This window comes from Rhea pennata, chromosome 16 (genome assembly GCF_028389875.1).
Source record: "Rhea pennata isolate bPtePen1 chromosome 16, bPtePen1.pri, whole genome shotgun sequence".
Classification (NCBI taxonomy): domain Eukaryota; kingdom Metazoa; phylum Chordata; class Aves; order Rheiformes; family Rheidae; genus Rhea; species Rhea pennata.
This window is the reverse complement of record NC_084678.1, coordinates 5,990,127-6,014,691: the sequence shown is the minus strand read 5'-3', so window position 1 is coordinate 6,014,691 and position 24,565 is coordinate 5,990,127. Positions and strand designations below refer to the sequence as shown.

Below are 24,565 nucleotides of genomic sequence, written 5' to 3'. Positions count from 1 at the left end.
CTGAAGCAATTAGGAATAAACAAGTCCTCTGAAAGCACACTTACATCTTCATAGGAGAAGGAAAGAACTGCTAATGGGATAATACATCAAATTTTCTTGCCCTCTGAACTAGGTGTAGCCCATAGTAAAGCAGAAGAGGAAAATGATGTCCTGTCATAGCAGCCTGCAGCAGCTGCAAGAGCAAACAAGTAGGGAACCCACTGTGTGCAATGGATGAAGTGTGAAATTCGTTCCGTCATGTGTACACACACCCCAGTGAATCTGGCCTTCCTGAGGGGTTCAGCACATCAGCGTTGCCAGTTGCTTAATTCAGGATCAAGGCAAGAGCACATACGACCCTGCTCCACACTTTTCCCTTGTGCTAAGTGGCCAGAATCAAAACGACGCTAAACAAATCTACCCGGAGAAGAGATGAAGATGCAGGGTGGGGAAAGAACTGACCACTTCACCTTTCGCTGCTGTTCATGGGTGCTAATTAGGAATCTGGCAGGGGCGTCCCCACAGCGGGAAGCCCACATTATTAACGCTGGCATCAAAAGCAAGCCGACTGCAATCTGCAGGAGCGGCTGCCGAACTGGCACAGCCTTCCCTCTCCAGCTCTTGGCCGAAACGCCAGAACAGATGTCTGAAGAGTTGGTGTTTCTTTTCCTATCCCCCTCGTCCCCCCACCTTATTGCATGACATTATGCCAGAGATTATATGTACTAGCGCCAAGGTAAAGATTCTTAATGGGTCAAAGAAACATCCTTAATAGGACGTTTCTTTCAAACATCTCTACTTTTAAATGGTACGACAGGGGCTGTGAAGGAGCACGCAGTCTTGTGGGTGCATGGAGAACTGTATAACCATTCAACTGTAATTATAGTAATCTAGTATAGTCAGTGCAAAAAAACAATGGCCTTTCCTCTCTTGTTATTCTGAATCATTTGTAGATGTTCATGTTTTAATCATATTTTTCCACATGAATCAATACGAGATAGAACGACAGAGAGATAATTATGTGCGCTGAACAAATATCCTACCTAACACGGAGGCAGTGCTGGGAGGGGCTGCTGGTAATTAATGAAGTCTTGCCACACGCTTGTCAAGTACAACCAGCTCTTTAAGGGCAAGCCATCGTTTCAAATTCTGAGCTCACTGAAATTTAACAGAATTGGAAAGAAAATTAATAAACTTTTGCATCGTTTCTTGCAGTATCAGATTCCAAGGAGTGAACTGAGTAGGATGGCACCTCAAATGTAAAAGTTGTCATGTTTCCAGTTGTGCTGTGAAGGCAAAACTCAGCCTCAGTTCTTTCCAAGAGTGATCAAGGGGCACAATCTTCCCAAGACGACGTGCAATTATAAGAAAGTGTTACGATTGCATAGCTGAAATGCAAAATATTTCAACTCATTTCTCATGCTCAGTTGTGGACCTGAAAGTGAAAACTCAGAACTTCTCACTTCCCTTTCACTGAAGAAAATGCAGTAAAATCTCCAAGGTTCTGAGTGGCATTTTTGAGGATCCACATCCCCCCTCACCCCAGGATCTTCTGTGGATCTAGACCTGAAGTAAGTTGTTGTTCTTGTTGTTGTTTTGTTTTTTAAAATCGTTCTCATATAAATCCCAGAGCAAAGTAGAGATGCAACCCTTGATCTTGCAAACTCTCAGATAGCACCCCAAATCCTGGACTTGTCACTCCCTTCCTGTTGAATCCAACTTTCAGAATTCAAATGAATGCTATAATCCCTACTCTGCAGCTGTCATCTATCTTGAATTGTAATACAGTACCAGCTCAATGTGCCAAAAGCACTTCCCTCCCTCTCTCTTCCCATACTAACTCTCCTATTTCTCAGCTTTTAAATACCCCCTTGTTCTCTCTACACATTCATTGTGCAACACAGTATTTCTGCAACATGCCATTACAGCAGCAGAAGTGTGAGAGTAGGTGGGGACAGAGGACAAGTAGAGGTGTGAACGGGTGGTAACATACTAAGCGCTATAGGGAGCCACCAGTCAACACCTTAAGGTTTCAAAAGGAAGAAGAAACGAGGGAAATAGAGAGAGAAAATAAACATATCTTCATGCACTTTTTGGTTCCGTGAATATTACTGAGCACTTAAACTAAGGCAGGTACAGCCTTACAGAGGGTTACACCCAACGCACTTCAGTTAGCCACAGGTAAGAGACCCACGCATATGCTAGTGTATATGCCAATATTAGCACTCCATCGTCTACCCTTACAGTGATGTGGCCCTCTCTTTACCTCCTTTCTTTTGCAATGAGCTTCTTTCTCAAAAAAAAGGGTGGAGGGAGTTAAAAAAGGAGCCATTTCAAACATGCATCCAAAATAGCATTTCTAGGCACAAGATAAAGACACATAACAATCACAGGGAAAAACCCTTACGTTTTTACATTTACAGTATTTCAAAGCAAATTTCTTTAGAATTATTTTTTCATCCAAAATATTCAGCAGTAACATTAATTTTACTAGGAAGGAGGGGATCTGAAAGACACGAAATAGTCTCTTGCCAACCATTTTAAAAACATTTAGGAAGAAAATGCAGCTTAATACAACAGCTACAGATTCAATGAAACATTTGTATAGAAACCATGCACCACCAATCAATCATGATTTCTGCAGGTGTGATGAAACCCTGCTCTTACTAACTTCATCAAGACCACAACTTCATCCATAAACCCCCAGAGAAACATGAAATGAACACCTGTAACAGATGAGGAAAGCAAACAACCAAAAAAAATAATAGCTTAAATTATTCATTACGTTAAATAAATATCATCCAAACAGCCAACACTGGAGCTTATTCTCTCCCACTTTCACCTTTCTTGGCAGACCAAGGGAAACGGTGCCATCCTGATTAGACACTATTTCTGTCACTGGGCTCACTTCTGTCTGGCTCAAGTGGCAAAACAACATCTAAGGAAGTCAGAGAAGCGATCGACTAACTCAGATACTCAGTCTTGATGAGATAAAACCAACTACCCTTCTAAAGGCTGATGTCCAGGATGTTTGATGTTTCAGTGTAAACATAAGCACTTGTACCCCAAATTCCTTGCCAAGAGCTCCTGTAGAAGGTGCAAAAAATGTATGGTAAATGGACAGTTAACAACAACCAAAAATACTGAACTGAAACCTTAAGGAATGGTGGTATGGCATAGAAGTAAAAAGGGAGATAAAGGGATTAACAGCCTTCTCCTAAAGATTTACATGCCTCTTCTGCTCCCCCAGTGAATAGCCCCATTCTTTTCAATGAGGGGTTGGTGACCCCTAGGGGGATTTAACTTATCTGTAAGTATTTGAATAGGAGACAAATTTGGTATTTAGTACAAAGTCATAGCCCGAGAAGCAAATATTTTCCCCACTTCCAAATTAAGACAGAAAATCACATGCCTCTTTTGAAGCTAGGAGAGCATAAAGCAATTGGAGTTAACAGCTTCAGATGGTCTCTGCACTAACAACTAGTTTGTGACTCATACGTTTCCCTAAGCCATGGATCCACAAGAACCCTCAGTGACAATCCAAGCCCAGCCTTGACAATACTGCCATTTTCTTCCTTGGGATCAGGATTTCACTTTAAGTCTGTTTCTGGATATCATCCAACAGGCTGTGCATGCTGCTGGACAGAGATTTGGATTCATCATACAGGAAATTTGGTTTCACGTTGGTTGACCAGTAACGACTGATTTCTTTTTCCACATGAAAAACTGGATAAACGCTTATATATAATTTATGACGTAATTCAGTCAAGACTGTCTTTTGCCACCTGGCTCATTCTTATAAGACCTTGAAAATCCCAGTTTATGCATATGCTCCAAATCACAATAGCTGTCACAATTCCCCTGTAATGTCCACTCACAAGGAAGCAGACACCAGCAGCATGAGCAAGAAATCCAGGAACATGAAGTCCCTGAAGAACAGAGAACCCTCCTCACTTGAAGACATGAAAAGCAGTCTTAGAAGATGCAGCAAAAAAAAATGGCTTCTTTACAAGGGTTAGAGAGAAAAAAGAGGGAATGGATTAAATGAGACAATTTCTACACTAGAGGTTGACAAATACACATCTCTAACAAGACCAAGAGAAAACGCATCTAGTGTTATCTAGAAAATGAAGCCTAGATTTCCTAAGACTTACTTCCTGGGAGACTTTCTCTTATGAAAACATCTACTGCTGTATCTATTTAATTTCAACCTCACTTAAGTCTACTGTCATGATTCAACTGCTTTAGAAGGGGGTCATTCTTCTCAAGAGAGAGCATAAAGTACGTTTTACATTTCCAGAAACACAGGGGAAACCACTTTTCTGTTTCACACATTAGCTGTTTACAGCAATCACTACAGAACTTTTTAATTTCATGTATACATTCCTCTTTTCTTGTTATATTGGCTTGCTTTCTCATCCTCTTTTTCGCTGTGCATTATAGAGACATGTGCTTCATTGCTCACTGTTGTGCCTTCAGCTAGTATCTTTTTTAACGTGGGAATTCTTCCTGGCAAATTGGGTCACCATCCCATCTTTACAGAGCATACCTTCCTTGAGCAGGGGCTTCACACTGAACACAGATGACCAGAAATTCAATTCAATTATAAGTTGATATATTTGGGCAAGAAATCTTGGCAGCACAAGCGTCCTCATTACCTTTCAGTTCCACTTTAACTAATACTGTAAAAGCAAAGATAACAGCCTTTCCTAAAGAGCCTCAGCACTTCTACAGCGGCCAGCAGCAGGAACAACAGAGACCGATAACAGCAAAAAAATAAACAAATCTAATATATTAAAAATAAACGATAGCTTTCAAACAGGTATCTCATGGTGACAGCTCATAGATGCCTCCCTTCCTAGTATTCAGCGGTAGTCTCACGTTAGTAGTATATGACTTCAGTCATACAAACACAATATAACACATTTATAAAGCCTGATCATTAGAAACTTTATCAGTATCTGTGCAAAGGATGAAACGTGCGCATGTTGCCTGCCTTTGTACCTGTAAACTGAGCACTAAACAACTACAATCCAGTGATCAACTGCTTCTGTACAAGTGCACACCCATGAGAGCCAAGGATGTACTAGACCGTTCTGGTCAATACAACTGGAAGCTATATTGAGGCTCAAACACATACCCACTCCAACATAGTGACATGCTCATTTCTGAGTGAGCCATGTCACCAATTTCCAATACAACCAGTTTTTTATACTTGCAAAGGAGATAGTGCTGAATTTGTGTACTTTCACAGTTCCAGGGGAACTTTTCACATAGCCATACATGTAATCCCTGTTTGTGTAAGTAATACTCCAGTAATAGCAGCTCTTAGTGCTGCTGTGGAGTGTAGCCGAAGCAGGAAGAGAGACCAGGTGGATTTGTGGATGACTTAGTGGGAACTTAAAAAGAAAAATTCTTTCCACTGGCCCAGCCTCAGCACTGCTGAAATGTCCTATTTACTCACATAAAGAGGAGGTGGCTGTGGGGCACAACTTTTTTCAGTCTCTTATTCAGTTGGAGGGGAGCTCAGGAACCGAACCACATTCAATTTAAGTTTGTAGAGTGGCTATTTGGGTTCCCCCATCTCTCTTTCCTTCTTTTCTTAATCCAAGATTCAGACAGGAAAGCAGCACCAGGCCCATTTTCCACTGAAGCCAGGGTGCTTTGGGAAACATCTCAACTGGCTTTTGAAATCTTATTTCCAAGATCTGAGAGAGCTTTCCAAAAAGTTCTGTGGCCCACCCACATCCAAACAGCACAGATTCTCTGGAGGAACCATCGCCAGCTCCAGTCTATTGCAGGACACACGTGGGTGGGCCTCCAACTTTTGGACACTTGCAGAAAAAAAAGAAAAAAAAAAGATGGAAATGGAACTTCAAAGGAAACTGGCTGAAGCACTTCAGAAATTAATCACGCCTGGTGGAAAAGATGATTAGTGGCTTCTTGTGCTCTCTTTTTAAAGCTATTGATCTTGGACACAGGAAGGAGCTTTCACATTCTCCACAAGCCACAGATGGTCAAAAGGGTTCTGAAAGGAAGCAACAACAGGCAACCACAAGAGAACCCCAAAGAGTAACAGGACTCAAGGTGCAACCCAAAGACCTAATAATACACATGAAAAGCAAAAGCAGCAGCTTGTCTTCCTGTTATTCCTTTCTCATAGCTTTCTCAAAATATTGTCTAAGCTTTCTACCTTTGGGTCAGGTAAGCTCTCTGTCAGTCATTTTTCAACAAATCAAGTCACCAGATGCTCCAGATAAAATGATACACGAAGACCTAGGTAGCATTCTCAGATATATAGACTGTACATATACGGCTCACAAGCAAGAACACTGGGACAGGAATCATAACACAAAGAGAACAAGGTCTTTCATCTTAATCAACTGTTTGAGGATTGAAAATAGTGGACTGTCTCTCTTTGGCCAATTTTGTGGACTTTTTGAAAACTGAATTTTCCACACAACAGACAATTGTTTCACAAACTATAATCCCTAAATTGCTTCCAATATAGCCTTGTACAGGGTCAACCTTTCTTCTGGGAAGCATTGTTTGTTTTTATCTCCAATCAAAATACAATTAAATGTAGGAAATAACCACCATTTCTCCATAGCTAAGATGATACATATTCTGTTTCTATTAGAGCAAAACCCGTATCTTTTAATGAAGTCATTTAGGAAACTTAAAAATATGCTCAGCTGACAGTAAGTAAGGAGGACAGAATTCCTCAGCCAGGAGGTGGTGGTGATGGTTACCCACTCCACTCTAGCATGTGACTTACCGAGTTTCTCAACCCAGCAGGGGTAGGTGGCACCAAGCTGTTAAGAGGTCTTGCTCTTCCCATCTTTCGTAAAATGCAGTACTGACCATTCCTCATCCTGAGATGCATCAAGGTGTTTTTTAAGGCATATGCATTAGCACACATGTACTGACCAAACCGAAAATTAAGGCAATTATGTTTTTCTCTTCTGTTATTTCCCTAAAAACTACCTCAGCTTTACCCAGTCCCCAGTGTGGCAATGAGCGACAATTGTAATGGCACAGTTACAGGGATGGAGCATCAGAGAAGAAACAAGCAGCAGGTAGGTGGGTGAGGAGGGGATATGAGGTTGTATAGGTTGGCAAATGTTCCCCCACCTATGTCTTTAAGAAGAAAGGTAGAGGCTCCAAAATGCTCTTAGGGAAAACAAAGCATACTTAAACACTAAATAAGGAACTGTTTCTCTGATGAGTAGAATTTTCCTTTCATTGCTTCCTTGATGCTAAAAGGAACTGGGGTGTAGCAAGCATAAAACAAATCCCTAACCACAACATGTGATCGAAAAAGCATCAAGCATCTAATTCTATTACCAAGCAGAGCTGCAAAAAATGTTCAACATCATAAAGTAAATCTGGCTATTTTACTGGCTTTGTAAAAGTGTGATAGCGTAGGGGAAAAAAAAAAGAAAAGAAGTCTACTTTTCACTAAAGGAATTTTTGAATGCAGAGTAGCGTTGTGTAGAGGTGAGAGCACGGGAGCTGAGACTTGTATGCTATTCCTCCATCAGTTTACAGCGGCTCACCACGCGAGTGGCTTAACGTCTCAAAGGCTCAGGGTACGACCACACCAAGCTTCATCAATGGGGCACTGTGTGCAACTCTAGTAATGACTGACTGCAGGGTGCTTTTGAGACCTCTGGATACATATGCTATAGAAATTGTAGTAAGTATTATTTATCATCACTGAGGTCAAACTCAAAATACTTTCTCGAAGCCCCTTAAAATATTCTCATCTTTCATTAAGATGCTTTTTATTAAGAAATTAGTACTTCTACTAAAATGAAGATGTCTAAATTTTCTTTTCAATAGGAGAAAAAACTCACCAATACAGAGTTTATTAATCATTTTTTTGACTTTCTAGACTTGAAACAGTGATTAGTGCACTTTATCATATGCTACAGACTGCTCAGAGAATGCCTGTTACTCTGCTTCCAAAATCATTTTCTCATCATGGTATTTGGTTTGGTATTTTAAACTTCTGTGAAAGCATAGCACAGCAAAGCATAGCAAATAATCCCACCATATTTTCAATATGAAATGTAAATTAGCAATTCAATAAACCGGTTTTCCTCCAACCAGCAATAAAATGGTAACATCAGATCAGAGATGATGCCGTTCCTTTCTACTATATCTGACGTTTCCTTTCATTCCTGTTTGACCGTATCATCTATCTAATACAACCGTCTAGAATTCCTGTTCAATGCACTCTTCATAGCATCACATCACCCCACATGCATTTATATAAGCCACTGTTATTTACACATTAGTCACTTAAAAAAAAATTAAATCACAGCAGTGCTACCTTCTGTATTTATTCTACCGCAGAGTTAGAGAGAGCTCCAATCCTGCTATCAGATCCTCTAAGTTAATTTGTGATTTCAAGTTAACGTGGCTTCAGAGAAAATCAGGTAAGGTGATCTATTTGCCTATCAGGAACAAAGTTCTCATCGCATGTTGAGATGGGACTAAACTGGTAACTGTCATGAGAGAAGCAATACCGAGTGAGTACTCCAGCCCCCTAATTTTCCTTGATCATAGTACTTTTGGTAAAGTATCTCTCAGTGAAGGCTTGAGACTATTAATTGGAAGCACCCAGAGCATGAGCAAGAATATTATTGACATTTAAAGCCAATCTTTATTAATCATGAATTTCTGTAAGGAAAGGTTACAAGAATCTTATATATATTTTATATATATATATAAATACATAAAATATATAGCACATAATATATAAATACAATGTTGTTCTTGTAACCTTTCCTTACAGAAATTCATGATTATATATATTTATATGCATATATATAGATAGATATAGATATGTGCGCTTAGGGTCTTTCTTCTATACAGGAACAGGACGTAAAAGCAGAGGAGCCCTTCTACAATTTTTTTTAACCTAGCTGTTACCTACTGCTTTATTAATGACTTACCCATTTTCCCATGAGCTGACACTCAGAAAAAGAATTAGCTAGGCTATAGTGTAGGTATCAAAGAAGAAAGACTGGGTCATTTTCCACAAAATGCTTATTTCATTTTGATGCCTGGTAGGTACTACCAACCTGAAGGCATTAGATGTCATAAAGAGTTTGGAGTTTAAAGCATCTACACTGCAAAAGACAGAAAATGAAAGAGAACTTTAGCCTGGATGTCTCAGCTTTTCATATGGGTGGTTGACAAGCTGGGCTATAGGGTAAACCATAATGCGCCAAGCATCACGGAGCCTGGAGCCAAGAAAGGGATAATTTCAGGCAAGACCTACTCTCCAGAGCCAAAACCACTGGCCTGAAAGCTTTTCTCAGAAGGTTTGCTGTTCCCATCACTGCTGGGATGAATTTTAACTCATTATTGATCAAGGGAATTTTAAAATCAATTTTAATTAAATGAAAGATTTCTATCATAGCTCGTTCTGTGTCGAAATTGCACAGACCACATATAAATACATGGAGGCAGATCATGCAGAGCAGATATGTAGCTGTTAGGGCCAAAATAGGTTAGAGAGAAGCCAAAGCTACATCTCAAAAGCAAATCTGTTATGCTGAACTTCTACAATACCTGTTTCTTCCCATGCCATTTTTGCCTTTGCCATTGGAATTTAGTCAGATGCTTTTTTTCTTACTAAAGTAAGTATTCTAATTAGGGTCTCCCTCAGACCAATAAATGACTGGAAAGGGGATAAGGGAGACTACTACATAGTAACGACTGAAAGCAGGGAATTGTTCAGCTTCCCAAAACACCAACAGGCAGGTACTTCACATGCTGACATGAGGACTAGTCCCTCAGCAGAGGCCCACTCTGCAAACAATACTACTTTGAGATCTCAGGCTGCTGTTATTTAAGGACAGGCAGATACTTGGATCAATGAAATGATCACCCAGCATCTTTAGATGTGCAAACAAACCCACTTACTAAAGCTGTTTGTCCTTTTTATAATGTCTGGGACTTGGGCAGGCAGATGTTCCTTCCTTGCGTGGGGAGAGAGGACACACCTTTGTTCCTCATCTCCCTTAATCATGCCAGGAAATATTCCTGAAGTGACCAAGTCTCCTCAGGTAACACCACACTGGAGAGCAAGGATTTCATCCTGCTCTAGTTGCGGTTGCTCATCCAAGAACGATTCCTCTTCGGCACTGACGTCTCGCTCAATAAAGCTGCTTATAGCCAGGCTCCGGGGCAGAACGCTAGAGATCAGGGGACTTCAGGCACTTACGGCCTTGCACAAAGCTCAGAAAGCCGTTCTGCATCCTTCAGCACCGAGATACCTTCAAGATGCTGGCTTTTGGTACTTTGCCTCAGGCAACAGGTGGTCATAGTACCAGTGCCATAGGTCACACAGGTTTAAATGAGACCGCAAAGTAAATCAATGGAAGATGACTTAAACAATTTTGTACAGACTCATGAGACTCCTGTATCATTTGCCACTAATATAAGGCTTTTAATGTACTACAGGCTTTACAACTATTAATTTATCAACATTAGTTTTTCAGTCTTCACACCAGGTTCTGCAAGGTGAGCAGTCTTACACCTGTTCTTCAGGTAAGAAATCAAAGGGCCAAAAGCTAAGTGACTTAACAAAGGTCACAGAGAAAAGTCAGTGGGAAAAATGGAATTAGAACTAAAATATACCCAATTCCTTGCTTTGTGTTTAATCTCCTTTGCCTCATCTAATCTAAGACAAATAAAATAAGCAAGGTCCACACAGCTCCTCATACTCAGAAAAGAGTTTTTCAGCCATAATGTCTCTACCAAGTCCTGCCAGCATCTACAAGGCTTCCTTGTGTTTTCAAATACAATGCATACTGCAGTAAATAGGTTATTTTACAATCCTAGTCCAATTTTCAAAGTGGCCTCAGTGTTGTGCAAAACATTCATGTCCAACCACAAAATTACAATCAGTCTTTGTTTGAATTCAGCCTGTATCCCTGGCCAGCAGTGGTTAGTCCAAACTCTTAGGTCTGTGAACTGTTAGTCAAAGGTTTTTGCAACGTTTTTGCCCTGCCTGGATTTGTCTGAATATTTATAGGCTGCTGTCCTCCAGTGACTTTCATGTTCAAACTGTGCTGCCTGGTGTGGGTGGTGAGGGTGGAAGGGAGAAGTAAATAACAGATACAGTCACATGTTTTCCGCTAGCCCCAGTTGTTTTGCTTCCAGTAAGAAACTAAATGCTACAAGGCACGTGTTGCAAACAAACAACTGCAAGGCTCGACTGTGGGACATTTCAATTAGTGCAGCAGTATTTCTACACACTTGAATATTTTCAAACATCTGTCTATTGTGAAATAAGAGTGAACTGTCGGGAGACTCAAGCAAACCTGTAGAATTAACATTTGTAGCATTGCTTAACATTTTAGTGGGTGGGGAGAAGGGGATGGTGATGAGAAAGGTCCCTTCAAAAACTCCTGACCAGGACTATGAAACATCTACAGAAGGATTTAGCCTGAAAAAATCCATACTGTGTTTTGCCCTACGATCAATACATCCCAAAGCAGGATCCATGGAGTGTAATCACTGCTGCGTGGGAACTCATACAGCGTTGATGTGATCACTAGAGAATATAGCACACATGGTGATTACTGTGTCACTGGCACTTAGGTAACTTAAAATAGCATGAAAAACATCGGAATAACATGCTAATTTCCAAGCAACTTTGTCTGCTGTGTGTGAGGCAAAAATAATGAATAAGGCTTTAGTCATATGTATCTCCTGCTTTCATTGGTCTCTAAGAGATGGCATACTTGGAGCACGACAGAAAGCTCTGCATATTTCTTAAAGGGGTCGTGATTCTGAGACACAGCATGGAGGTATCTCAATTCTGATGAATCTCAAGTCTGCCCAGATCTAGATCTGCTGACTGACCTCTGTAAATCCATCCACACAAAACTGGCTGTGCTTGTAACCTTGGCTGTTAGATGGCCTGCTACTTAAAACACAAACACAAAGCCAATTTTGTACAGAGGGAAATAAGCTGATGGCACAATCTGAGAGCTGCTTTTGGAAAACAGGCCCTTGCAGACTGCACGTGTCCAAAAAATTCCCACCAAAGGCTAAACAAAGGAAACAATCTTTTCTTGTGTTGATGGCAAAATGCTCTTTATTCCAAAAATTTTATGAAACAGAAGTCTGCTTCTGTGGATGACAAGTCCTCCTGACTAGAGAGATGTGAAAAATTGAAATGGAAACTTTGTTGAAACCGTAATAAAGTTAACTGTTGAAAAGACACAGCTAAGAAACTAAACAGCAGAACAAGTCTGTGACCTAGCAGAAATTGCTTGCATTTTTAGTACACAGAGGCAGTTAAAGCTGATCCACCGAAGTGCTGGTATCTACCTAGTAATGTAAAAGTTTTATGTTAACCTAAGCCCTGTATAAAATATTGGATCTCTCAGGGCTGCATGGAGATTTGCTCCTGTGAGGGAAGGTGTTTTCCAAGACATTTCCAGTAATTCCTATCTCTCACCAGGACAAAAATACCAGGAGAATTATCTGCTTTGTACATAAGTAAGTCTAGTCCAAAATCTAAATGTGTACATGTGTCCAGAGTCTTAAGATGGCAAAAATATAGAGAAAAAGTGAAACAGAATTTGTTTGGGGTTCTCCATTTTTCTTCCCAAAAGTTTAGTTACTTTCAGATGCAACTGTTACGGAGATAGGAGATCTATTCCCAAAGCAGGCTATTAAATTCTCTTTACTGCTCATAAAGCTGGATAGGTAATTGCATTAGAGGTTCACGGAAATGTCCTAACGTGTTTTTTTTTTGTTTGTTTGTTTTGTTTTTTTCCCCTCTAGCAATTTTGATTACAGTGTTTGTCCCTACGGCTTTTTGACTAAAAGGTAAAATCTTTTCACTTTGTAGCTATTATGAGAAAACAACATTTTCTATGGAAAATACTTTTTTTTCCCCTCTTTTAACAAGATATTTCTTTTAGTCAAAAATTAAATTTTCCAAGAAAAATCTCAGTAGGTAAAACTCCTTCATTGTTGCCAGCTTTTTGACAGTTACTTTTAAGTATTTGGAGAACAGAAGGGTCTTCCCAGTTTCTCTTGTCTTGTTCAGTCCATCCTTCCTGTATTTGAACATTGGAGGATTTCAGCATTCACTAAAACTGCAATACAGACTGGCTGAAACATGAGCAGTGCAGCTTATAGAGTACAACACAGTTACATTACAATGACCTTTCATGATTATCTTGTACTCTGTCACAAGTTAAATGAGGTCATTACTGATGTTACTTGCATTCCTCTTCCTTGGCCCATGACTTCAAAGACTAATGGGCCCCTTTTGTCACTGAATTCTTGTCAAAATGTTCACTCCAATCAGACCCCTAATAACTGCATGCAGGATAACATTCACAGATGAAAAGAACATGCAGGCACATGCCTTATACATAATTAATCCTCCCAATGAACTGCATGAATTTCAAAATTACACAAAATGGAACAAACCCAACAGACTCCCCTGTGGGCTTATGAGGTCACATAGCTTCCTAGGGGGGTGAGAAAGGTCTATTCTAACATGAATACCCAGCACTGAATCACAGAGCTTCAGCGACTGATTTATTTTCTCTTTCAGCTGTCATACCTGCAGCTAACCTGATGTCTGCCAATGTTCTCTTAAGACACAAGCTGCCTATCTATCATTCCAGAAAATGAGCGCCCAAGCTCTCACTGAAGTCTCGAGAAGTCCTAGCCTTCCTATTGATATTACTGCTATCAAGGTGGCAAATTCTTCCAAATGTATCTGGCCAGTTCTAGTTATTCATACAATCAAGAGGACGTTCAGATTTGTATCCCGAAAACGCTGCACCCACGAAATAACAGTGGTGGGAGTGGGGGTGAGGCGGACAGAAGGATTCATTCTTGGAATCATGTAAAAGTAGCGGCTGACAATTTTCTTCCTAATGAAATGTTTGCCTAATTCGGTCTTGGCAAGGCTGTGCACATGTGGCAGCCACATCAAAAGCATGGGCACTGGCACAAAGAGTAACATGGCCTGAAGTGGTTTTCTCTGCTAGTACATGCCAACTGCGTGTTCAAACTCCAGCTCTCACACTTAACATCTGTTGTCCGAGCACTTATTAGTATTGTGTTGACTACTGGCTTTGTCATGTGCGTTCAGAATCAGTGACATGAAGCTAGTAGTCTAACAATAAAATCAGTGCTTTTTCCCTCCTCCCTTTTAATTCCGCGTTAATCTGCCCCTGTGTTGTTACCAATATGCACCAAGACATGTCAAATATCAAAACAAGTAGTTTTCATTGACCTTTCTGAAATTTTCTGGAATTTTTCAGCAAGTTTTCTTTCTTCATAGGTGGATAAAAGCATCCTAAAAATCTCACTATTTTAAATATGTGAATAAGTCATCTTCCAGCCAGCTCTGTGCAAGTCTAATGCCAACAGGCATTCACAAGTGTGATGCAAAAGACCCCCCAAAACATGTAAGGGGAAAAAACAAAAGCCAAAAACAGTCACAAAAATAGCTTGAAACACATGACAATTTTAGAAGCTGTGAATTTTCTTGCCAGCAAAATAGCAGGAATTGATTTTTGTGATAGATTATCATTGAAAAGGAAGACTCAAAAGGTCAGCAAGTTCTTTCCCTTGTACAACAGTTGGGTAAGTATTTCAAGACCATTCCTGATTGATTTCAATCTAATTTGTTACTAAAAATGTACAGTGAAGGAAATTCTAAGCCTCCTTGGATACCTCTTTCAGTGCCTCAAAACTTTCATCATTTAACTCTCCTTAATATCTGGCATAAATCAACTTGCAATTTTGCAGTAATTGAATCCAATTACTTCTTGACTTACTCCATCTGATACGGTGGAAAATATCCATGTTTTATTCCTACATACAGCAAAGATAACCACCTCCTAAGCTTTCCATACACTACAAATCTGTGCTAGAAGATTTTGTGCAACCGCACAGCATACTTGACTCATCTTCAGTCTGAGAATCATTACAAGTTTCACATCCTTTTCAACATGTAATAGTGCAGAGAAGGATGTAAAATTTGACAAGTATCCATCTCTGTAGTTTGACAAGTATCCACACCTTCCTCTTCTCTCAGATATGATACTCTGCATTTCACTTTACTGAATTTCAACTTCTTAATTTCCATAGATTTCTTCCATTTATCAGGAACTTTTGAATTCCAGCATCATGCTTAAGAACTTTGGTAGCCTTTCCCAGCTCATTATTATTTGTAAATAGCACATTTCATTCTTCTAATGCATAACCCAAGATACTCATTAACAATGTTGATCATATGCGAGCCCAGGAGAGTGAACTACCCCCCCTTTGAAATGTCCTCCAAGTCTGACATCACACCTCTTACAATCATTAATTCAAAGCTTTTTTTCAGTCAGCTGTGTACCTAATTTTATGGTCACTTAATCTTGATCACATTTCCCTACTCTGTCTCTAAGATACACTGTCAAAAGTCTCACTAAAATTGAGACCTATCACAGCTATTTTTTCTCCTAACCTACGGGACTAGTTATTCAAGGAAGAATGAAAAATAGATGGGAGAGTCATTATTTATTCTCACTTGGGTAGAATTCAGGCATTTAACTGAAAGAGCAATCCATGCAATCCCATCCAGGCACTTATTTTTTGCTACTTATTTGTCTTAGCTGAATAGTTCAGGACCTGCTACTATGGCTATCCCAGAGCGCCTTAAGGAGCTCTATACAGTAGTTGTGCCTTAAGCATTCTTAACATACCAGTAACACCATGATCAGTACGAAACACCACAACTAAAGCTCTCTTCATTGAAAAAAAATGGCATGTAGAGCAGATGTTAGCAGCAGCTATAGCATGTTTTTGTATAATAGCCTAGAGGTTGAGTTAAAAGACATGGGTTGAAGACCTTTTTCACTCAAAACAGTTCAAGCCTACCAAATGATTATAGACTCAGAGGCAAAGATGAGCCATGTAAAACCTTTTTTCTTTTTTTTCTTTCTTTTTTTTTAAACAGTGAGATTCTCCCATATCTCGTTCCCAAAGACCAGAATATCTGAGAAGTTGTAACAAAATTTACAAATTGTTCTTGAATTAAAGATGCTGAAAGCTCAGCATAGAATGATGGCAAAATAATGCCATTCTGTTGGAAAGATTATTTTACAGAGATAGCAGTTATAGGTAACTTTCTCCAAAAAAGAATGGAGCTTCCATACCTAATAGAAAGCATAGGAACTGGGCTTGGTATGCAGGAACTAGTTAAAACTATATATTTTGCCCTCAATAATTAAAAGGACAGAACTATAATCTGAAGTAACCACACATACATTTGCCCTGTAGCAATGGTATGCCACTACAAGAGACTGGAAAATAATAGTTTATAGTAGTCTGCACTTAAACTTGAGGTTTTCAGTTTCACAGTGGTTAAATCCGATTCAGGCAAATAAATTCAGAAAACAAACAACAGAATACATAAAATTGCAGCAGCAGAGAGGTTAATGCACTCCATAGTTGGGGGACTCATCACCATTTTAAGTAAAAAAAAACAATAGTCTGCTGGTACTACGTTCTGAGAAGTAAGGTTTCTGAAAGTGAGTCCAACTGGCTGTGACACTCATCTAGAAAAGGATAATTTCAAAACACAATCCGCCCCCAGTGGAAAGGGGATAGAAGGTCATAATCCTCCCAAAGGAGCAATAAATAGCAAGAGATAAGGGCAGGGGATTTGCTGAAAGCGTGCTCTCGCGCTCAGGACAACAGAATGTTCTACTTCTTGTCCTCTCCTGCAGATGTAACCTTGAAGGATACAGTCATATGCAGCTGACTCATGGTAATGCTTATGAAAAATAAGCACAAGGTTTTTTCTTCTTCATCTTGCACTTTATCAATTATCTGCTATAATTCATACAGAAGTTCCAGATCAGTTGCTCGGAGCATACATAAAACAAGGCCAAATTCAGACTCCATATTAGATGCCTCAGTCTTGCTTCCTGAAACATTTTACTGAGTTACTGGGAATTACTTGTACATGAAATTAGCACTGACCATGGGGAACTGCAAGCGTCAGTATCTCAGCCAAAGCCCTCTGTTTGGTATGGTGTATAAAGTCTGACCTAGACGTGGATCTGAAATTCTAAAATGGTATGTCACAGAAAGGTTAAGGTTGGAAAGGACCTCTGGACATCATCTAGTCCAACCCTCCTGCACAAGCAGGGTCACCTAGAGCACGTTGCCCAGGATTGTGTCAAGATGGCTTTTGAATATCTCCATGGAAGAAGACTCCACAACCTTCCTGGGCAACCTGTTTCAGTGCTCAGTCATCCTTACAGTAAAAAAGTTTTCCCTACGTGCAGACAGAACTTCCTGTGTTTCAGTTGTGCCCATTGCCTCTCTCATGAGAGAGATGTTCCAGTCCTTTAATCATCTTAGCAGCCCTCCTCTAGACTCACTGCAGTAGCTCCATGCCTCTCTTGTATTGGAGCGCCCAGAACTGGCCACAGTACTTCAGATGCAGCCTCACCAGGGCTGAGCAGAGGGAGAGGATATCACATAGAGGGAGGAAATCACATGTCTATCATAGTGAGATTGGGGAACTGAAGAAGCAAAGAGCAAATCACTACAAATCAAGCCTCTGGAGCGAAAGAAATCAGACAATATGAAAACCAATATGTAGTCCAGCATTCCCCAAATCACTGTCTCCAACCAAAGCACCACTTTGTGCCTTTGATGTTTATGAGTCCTTAACAGTTACTAAAGGGTTTTAAAAGACACTTGCTTCCTTATCATCCAAAATTCTGATGAGCATTTTGCTTCAGTATTCCAGATATGAAGCATCAGCTTCTCCATAGACTTGTTACTAGGGTTCTACTAACACACTTTATTTTGTTCTATCTCACTATCTTTCTTCAAGGAATATTAGTCTCAGAACTGGAAGGTCAGGTCTGACGACAAGATGACATTTTCTAGCTATGCTGAGATGATTTAAAGAAGAAGTATCTTTTAACAGTTTGAATATGAAGATGGTGACTTTAGTAGTTCTAGTTATTAAGACAAAAATGATTAACACATAAAATGGTAATGCTTCTTAAAATCTTGTTTTGAGAAATTTTAAAAACTGACACTATGCCAGGACCAGTGAGTAAATGATTAAGTCACATTTTAAAAGTACATTTTGAATGCCACTACCAAAATAAGTATCCTTCTGATGAGCTGCATGCAGACCTTAGATCTTATCATCTCCAGAGAAAGAGGTTCTCCCATTCTACTGTTCCTCTTTTATAAATTTTTAAGGTGAAAAAAGAAAAAAAGAAACCTATATTTTACCAGACACCCTTAAAAACTGCATGCCTGAGACCTCAAGAGTTCTATATTTAAAGAGAGCTACTGCATGAATTCAACACAGAAGTATAATAGCATCAAAAGACTTTTCATGAGGTCATAAAAAAAGCATATCACTATCCATAGAGACTTACCAGCACTAGCCCTTTGCCCATTTCCCACCGACAGCTACACATGAAGATCTCAGGAGCCCATACAGGAGGCAGTGTTGTTAGACAACAATCCAGCTTTCCATTTATCTGGGGTAGAAAAGGTCATGTCATACAGTGACAAAACTACAGTCTAGAAGCTTTGCCAGTATAACTACACTTACACTAGCGACTTCTCTTAGAATAGCTAAGTCAGCCAGGAATCCCAACACAGCCCATCTCTGCCCGGTATGTCCCTGTTAGCAGATGCCTGTGCTATCGACAGAGACTCTGTTAGCTGAACTTGTGCACAGGCTTTCTATTGTAGAACACAGCCCCTGAAACAAGACTGCAATCAACTAAAAAGTCAGAAACTGCAGGGGGAAAAAAAGAAAAAAAGAAAAGAAAAGAAAAACAAAACAAGGCGACTAACTCTTTGTTTATTCTATTTTCCCGAATGGCACCAAATCAACATTGTAAATAGCCACAGGCAAAAAGGTAGAGAATGAAAGCTTCTCAGTTTAAAATGTCAACATCTTGATACCCGGGGCAGGGCAGCAACATTTCTGAGCCCCAAGAACTGGAGGCCTTTCAGCTGGAAACTCCCCTTTGTAAGACTGAATTCTTGGCCGCTTGTATTCAAGAAAAAAATATTTTATTTACGAGTTGGGCTTAGTTTTCTCTTCTGGCCAAGTTCCAGTGGTCATCATTAAGCTCTGTCTTTTCAAGTTCCCTCTGCAACTGTTAATGGCAGAAAAGGTTAGGTCAGATGCACTGTTCACTAACTGTACGATTAAACCGCATCCATGTTCTGCTCCAGGGCTCCTTCTGTTTCTGTGATGGACGGAGAGGATGGAATATATGTATCTATATTTGAATAAAGAATTCAGTGATTGAGATGATTATGGCTTTCCATAAAGTTTGAAACTTGGCATGGTGTGTGTGGGGAGGAGATCAACAGGTTTTTATCTGGTTTAGTGAAACAGGTAAACAGTTTGAAACGTTCACTAACAGACAGCAGACGGTGAGACAGCTATCACTTCTGTGCATCCGTGGAACATGGATCTTCATTTAGCATAACGCTCTGTAAACAAGCTTATGAACTAGCACAGTCATATTTGTTCGCTTGTACACCTCATTCACTATTTTGAAGACTAAAGTGAGTCAAAACCCTCTTGTGCACTAGGTTACAGGGAAAAGCCATAAATGTTACAATAAAAAACACACATGGTATTCTTTTTACATATCAGGTAAAGCAAAAAGGGCTCTCAAATGCAGATGACTTTTCTGTGCTACAAGTTACCCTAACAACCCTCATCTTTCTGAACTTCTGCAGAGCTTAAAGAGCCCAATTTGCCCATGTTTTGGATTTTGGCTTTTTACCACTCTTACAGGAGAATGAGGGTCTCAAAAAGGTATGGAAGAGATCCACTTCCTATACAGAAATTTCACAGAAGTCATTTTATCAAGGCTGCATACATCTGGTCTTGCTACACGGCTCTCTGTGCTTTAGCCCCAGGGCCTTAGAAACTTAGCCATTAGAAAACATTAGGTTCAGGACTCCAGGTAGAATTTAGGTCAGCTCAGCATGGCCCCAGGATACAGCTATCCAGCCTTTCAGATGCTCTCACATGACAAGGGAAGTCAGAGTCAAAAGAGAAAAAAACCTTCCTTCCTGCAAGCAAGCAGAGGTGAGTTTCCTAGTTCACTGCAGCAACAGGGCAATCCAATAATCTAATTTACAGTGATAAAAACATTTGCAGTCAATGGAGTTATCCCAAACTGAGATCAGCGTAACTTAAAACAAAGCAGACAAGGTCTGTTTAAGATAACAGTGATGAAAATTCATTGTGTCAAATGCCCACAGAACGAAGGAATGTCAGGACAGACAACTTGGGGAACCCTAAGATCTGAAAAGCTTTCTAGTGGTGTCTTTTTGCTTTCACTGACTATAGAAGGAGACAAGGATAATTAGACTTATTTCGGTGAATTACTTGCAGCCTAAAGGTGCGGTTCTACAGAACCTAAAACTCTCTTCCCGCCCTGCCTCCCTCCTCACGCTGCATTTATGACCCTTCTCTTGTGCTGACATTAGTGCTTTTGCAGAACTTGTTCGGGGAGCTAAACCAAAAGAAAATTAATCATACAAAAAAGCCAATAGTTCACTGCCAGTTTAGCTCCCTGAACCAACTCACCAAGCCCATGACCAGAGGCAAGGGAGGAGGAGTGTGTGTGCACACACACGTGCGCGTTTCAGGAGGGAACAGTGGGACAACAGCAGCACAGGTTCAGATTGGTTTAAACTGTGGTGGAACCAGACCTCAAATGCCGGCCTTATTTTTTTCAAAGGCTATCTTAACCTTAGAATGACTTTACAAGGTAAACTGAAAGCCATATAGATATGCATATTCTCATGCAATTCTGATTGTGGTTGGTACCTATGCATCTATGTACATCTTACATATTCATCTGTGTACCACAACATGCATGTAAATCACTCATTTACATACACAATGTAAACTTTATTTGTCAAAGAGTTTTTGGATTGCTTAAAGGGATTAGGTCAAATTTATTCCACAGTTCAGGTGGAATGTTCTTAAAAACAAAATAGAATCTTGTTTTCTTAAAAGAAGCTATTTTCCATAAAAGCTACAATCAAAAGAAATATGTTCCTATTTTCTTAATAGCATTGTGATTTAAGCAGTATTTCTTTAAAAGTATTCTTTTCTACCATTTGAAACACAAATTCTAGATCACTGACTGAAGATATGATATCTAGGACAGCAAGTTTATGGGAAACTCACTAATAAAAATGAAATTGAGCTTTCAATGCCAAAATAAATAAAAAAGGAAAGAGAAAGATATTAAAAGATAGAAAACAGCTGTGGGGGGAAGATTATTGAAAACATGAAAGGGTTAAGCACAATTATAGGATATCTTCAGTCACCAGATCCCAGACGTCTGGATGGGCATGACCTAAACAAGAGTATTTCAAAGTATGAAAGATGCAGATGAAATAGATAAAGTAAGCCATTAGAAAACAAAGAAATAAAGGGAAACCAATGAAATGTTATAGAGGATAGTTCAGATTACCTGCAGTTAGGATCATACTCTGGAGATGTTCATCTATCCCTATTAACAGTACAGAGTGTAGATGCTTGTGTTCAAGAAGTTTGGCATAGAGAGTATCATTCATACAATTTGTTCCAGTATACCAAATCAAACCTCCAGTCCATTTCAGGAAGGAATCTGAAACCTAAATTGGTAGACAGCTAACTAAAGAGATGCAACCTGTAGAGGCAATCCATGAATAGCTAGCAGTCCAGAATAACGTTTCAGCTGCTAAGCCCTTCTCAGGTACGCAGGCATAGGCAGAAGTCTATGGGCTGCTATATTCAAATACATCCAACTTTTGCTTTTAAATTTGCTCAACTCCCATAAAAAAAAATTAAAAATGCTTTTAGCATGCGACTACAGCAGCTTATGTGATGTTTGCAGAATGACATCAACTAACACCATTTCTGCAGTGCTCTCAGATACAAAGTTACCTCGCTGCTTCTTAGAGAAAGAGGAAGATGCGTAGTATCTTCTCTCATCTCCTGTTCATCTGGGTTTTTAATACACACAAACCTGGTCCAGTTGCCAGGAAGGCAAAGAAAAGGTCAACAAATCCTTTGCTGCAAGTTAGTTTGTCAAACTCCATTCTGGGCAGCATGACTTTACATGCTAATGTGAGTGTTTGCCTCTGTGTCAATAGCCCCTATTGTGCGCATTTGTAACGCAAGATTTATGGTAAAGCTTGCAACATTTTTCAGGCATAATAAGCGTTTATTCACCATCCCAGGTCTATAAGCAGAGGCCTGACAAGTAATTATTGACACATTGTGTAGAAATAAAAGCGGTGGGCGAGCTGCTGTTGCGAATGGCAGCGTGGGTTGGGGGGAAGGAGGGGCTGTGTCAAAGGAGTGACAGCCTTGGTGCCCAACACTGTCAAAGCCGACGTTGACTTGCACTGTTCTGTGTGCCTGACTGTATTTGTGCTCCCTGTCACTTGGGTGTGACATGCCAAAACACGAGGAGTGCTCCTTTTCTCATGCTAATGCTTTGTAATGACAGCTTTGTGATCCCCCAGGCTGTGTTAGCGCTCAACAAGTCAAGGTGTGACAGGCAGTAGACCCCTTTGTCAGGGTGTGCTGTACTGCCCTAATCAAATACCATATTCTTCCCGGACTAAAATGGACCTAATGCCTGAGAGAATAATAGCAGCCTATTAGCATTACTGAGCAAACATCTGGGGATATTGACTATACATGTACCTGTTCGCGCAGCCTCTGGCAATATGATCCTTGGTAGCCTGCCACGCTAACTTACTTTAACTGTTTATCACAGAACCATATGTCACCCTTAGAGGAGAAGAGAAGGAACTTTAAAATCTATTCTTAAGTCATTTTTCATGAGCTGCTTCTCTCTTCAGGGTTCAAACTTGTTTTTTCTGTTGCACGGGGAACAACTTGTTAGATTCAAACTGAGCCTTGGATTGTTATGCAGCAGTTTTATGGTGGTTTAGTGCAACTGGTAAACTCCGCTCGGGGTTAGTACAGTCTCTGAACAGCACAAGGTATCACCAGACAGGATTAGGATGCATTAGCAAAGCTGCACGGAGGAAGGTTGCAAGACGCCTGCTTACGTTACACTTGGCTGTAGCAATCACTGTAAGATTCTAAGTCATTTTAGCACAAAGCTCATCCAAAAAAACAACGCAGCCCTAAACCTGTGCTTTATATACAAGCTGGGCAAAAGAAGGTAGAGTTCAGGCTGCTTACAGTAAGCAATGAGCTGGCTTCATGGGATCTGAAGTTTGCAAATAGATTGGAGAAGTACATGAGCTTGGTTACTTACATGAAGTTTATCCAAACGATCCAAAACTCAATGATCAGGAAAGCTGGGCTAGGAAATTTGCCAGAACAGGCTTTTCCACAAGATTTATGGTGCTTCCTGCTTCTTGTTCCCAGGCATAGCTAGGAAGTGAACTGAGTAAAAATGGAAAATATTTATTAAAAAAGTTACCAATCTCTTTTTCAAGGGTCAAAGTTCACAGTAGAAATTGTATGAACTTTCAGGTCTTTTTTCCTTCTGATCTAAGCTGTATCAGCAGCTGGTGAAGAGTATTAATTTGAACAGTTAAGGTGAGAAAGACAAAACCCAAGCTAGCCCAAAAACTCAACATTCCCAAATCAAAGCCATAGAATTAGAAAGCTCAGATTATTTGTTGCCTTCATTGAGGATCCTATTACATTAGGCATTCCACCCGCAGAAGGGCAGTCTGCTCTACAGAGCTTGGCCAAAATTTCAGCACACAAAGTATGGGATGGAAGAAAGGGGATTTGAATGAAAATTATTTGATGATCAGAATTTTAGCATCACAGAGGTTGAGATTTTCAAAGCTGCCTGCGGCATCTGGAGACCATCGCTCTCTGCAGAGGTACAACCATCTCATGAATTCACAGAGCAGTGTTATGATCTTTTTCCCGCTCTCTTACCCCACGTCAGACATGGCTGAACTACGATCTGCTGAGCAGCTGAGTTAAGGGGGGAAACTCATTGGGACTGCACAGCAGGAGCAACGATGCTCAAAGGACAGTACATGGAGGTACTTGCCCAGCTGCAATCCAGAGCTGAAGCCCGAGCCCATTACAAAGGCCAGTGAACCAGATAGCCACTCCTGCTGCATGATTTAACCCAGCATGCAATCTGGCATATCTGAACTCAGAGGAAGTTCAGGTGTCTGCACTCTCATCAGGTCTGAAGGAGAGCCTTATAAGCTTGAAAAACATGGCCTTTACCTCTAATCATGAGGAAGAGCAACAGTTTTGCCAGCACCTTTCAGTACGCTCAATGGCAACATCAGCAATCTGCAGTTTTGTGTTGCCACATGCTGCTTTACCCAATACCTCATGATTTCTGTACAACCTGCTTGGTCATGTTCTAGCACCACGCAGCATTATCTGGACTCCTTGAGATGGGCAGTTTATATGTATTTTGAAGTAGTTTTAGATGCTGATCAAAATGCTAATAAAATCTTAAAATGTGTTTATTTTCCCTTTTTTCTATTTCATATCAGATGATTCATT

General features: G+C 40.1%; 1 long non-coding RNA gene across 1 annotated transcript in view; it reads right to left on the bottom strand.

Annotated features, from left to right (window-relative positions):
* The window catches only part of LOC134147789 (uncharacterized), a 29,096-nt gene extending 10,592 nt beyond the window's left edge, over nucleotides 1-18,504 (bottom strand). The window contains exon 1 of the long non-coding RNA XR_009960070.1: nucleotides 18,441-18,504. This is a non-coding gene — a long non-coding RNA (uncharacterized LOC134147789). The remainder of the gene's footprint in view (nucleotides 1-18,440) is intronic.
* Nucleotides 18,505-24,565: the final 6,061 nt, after the last annotated feature.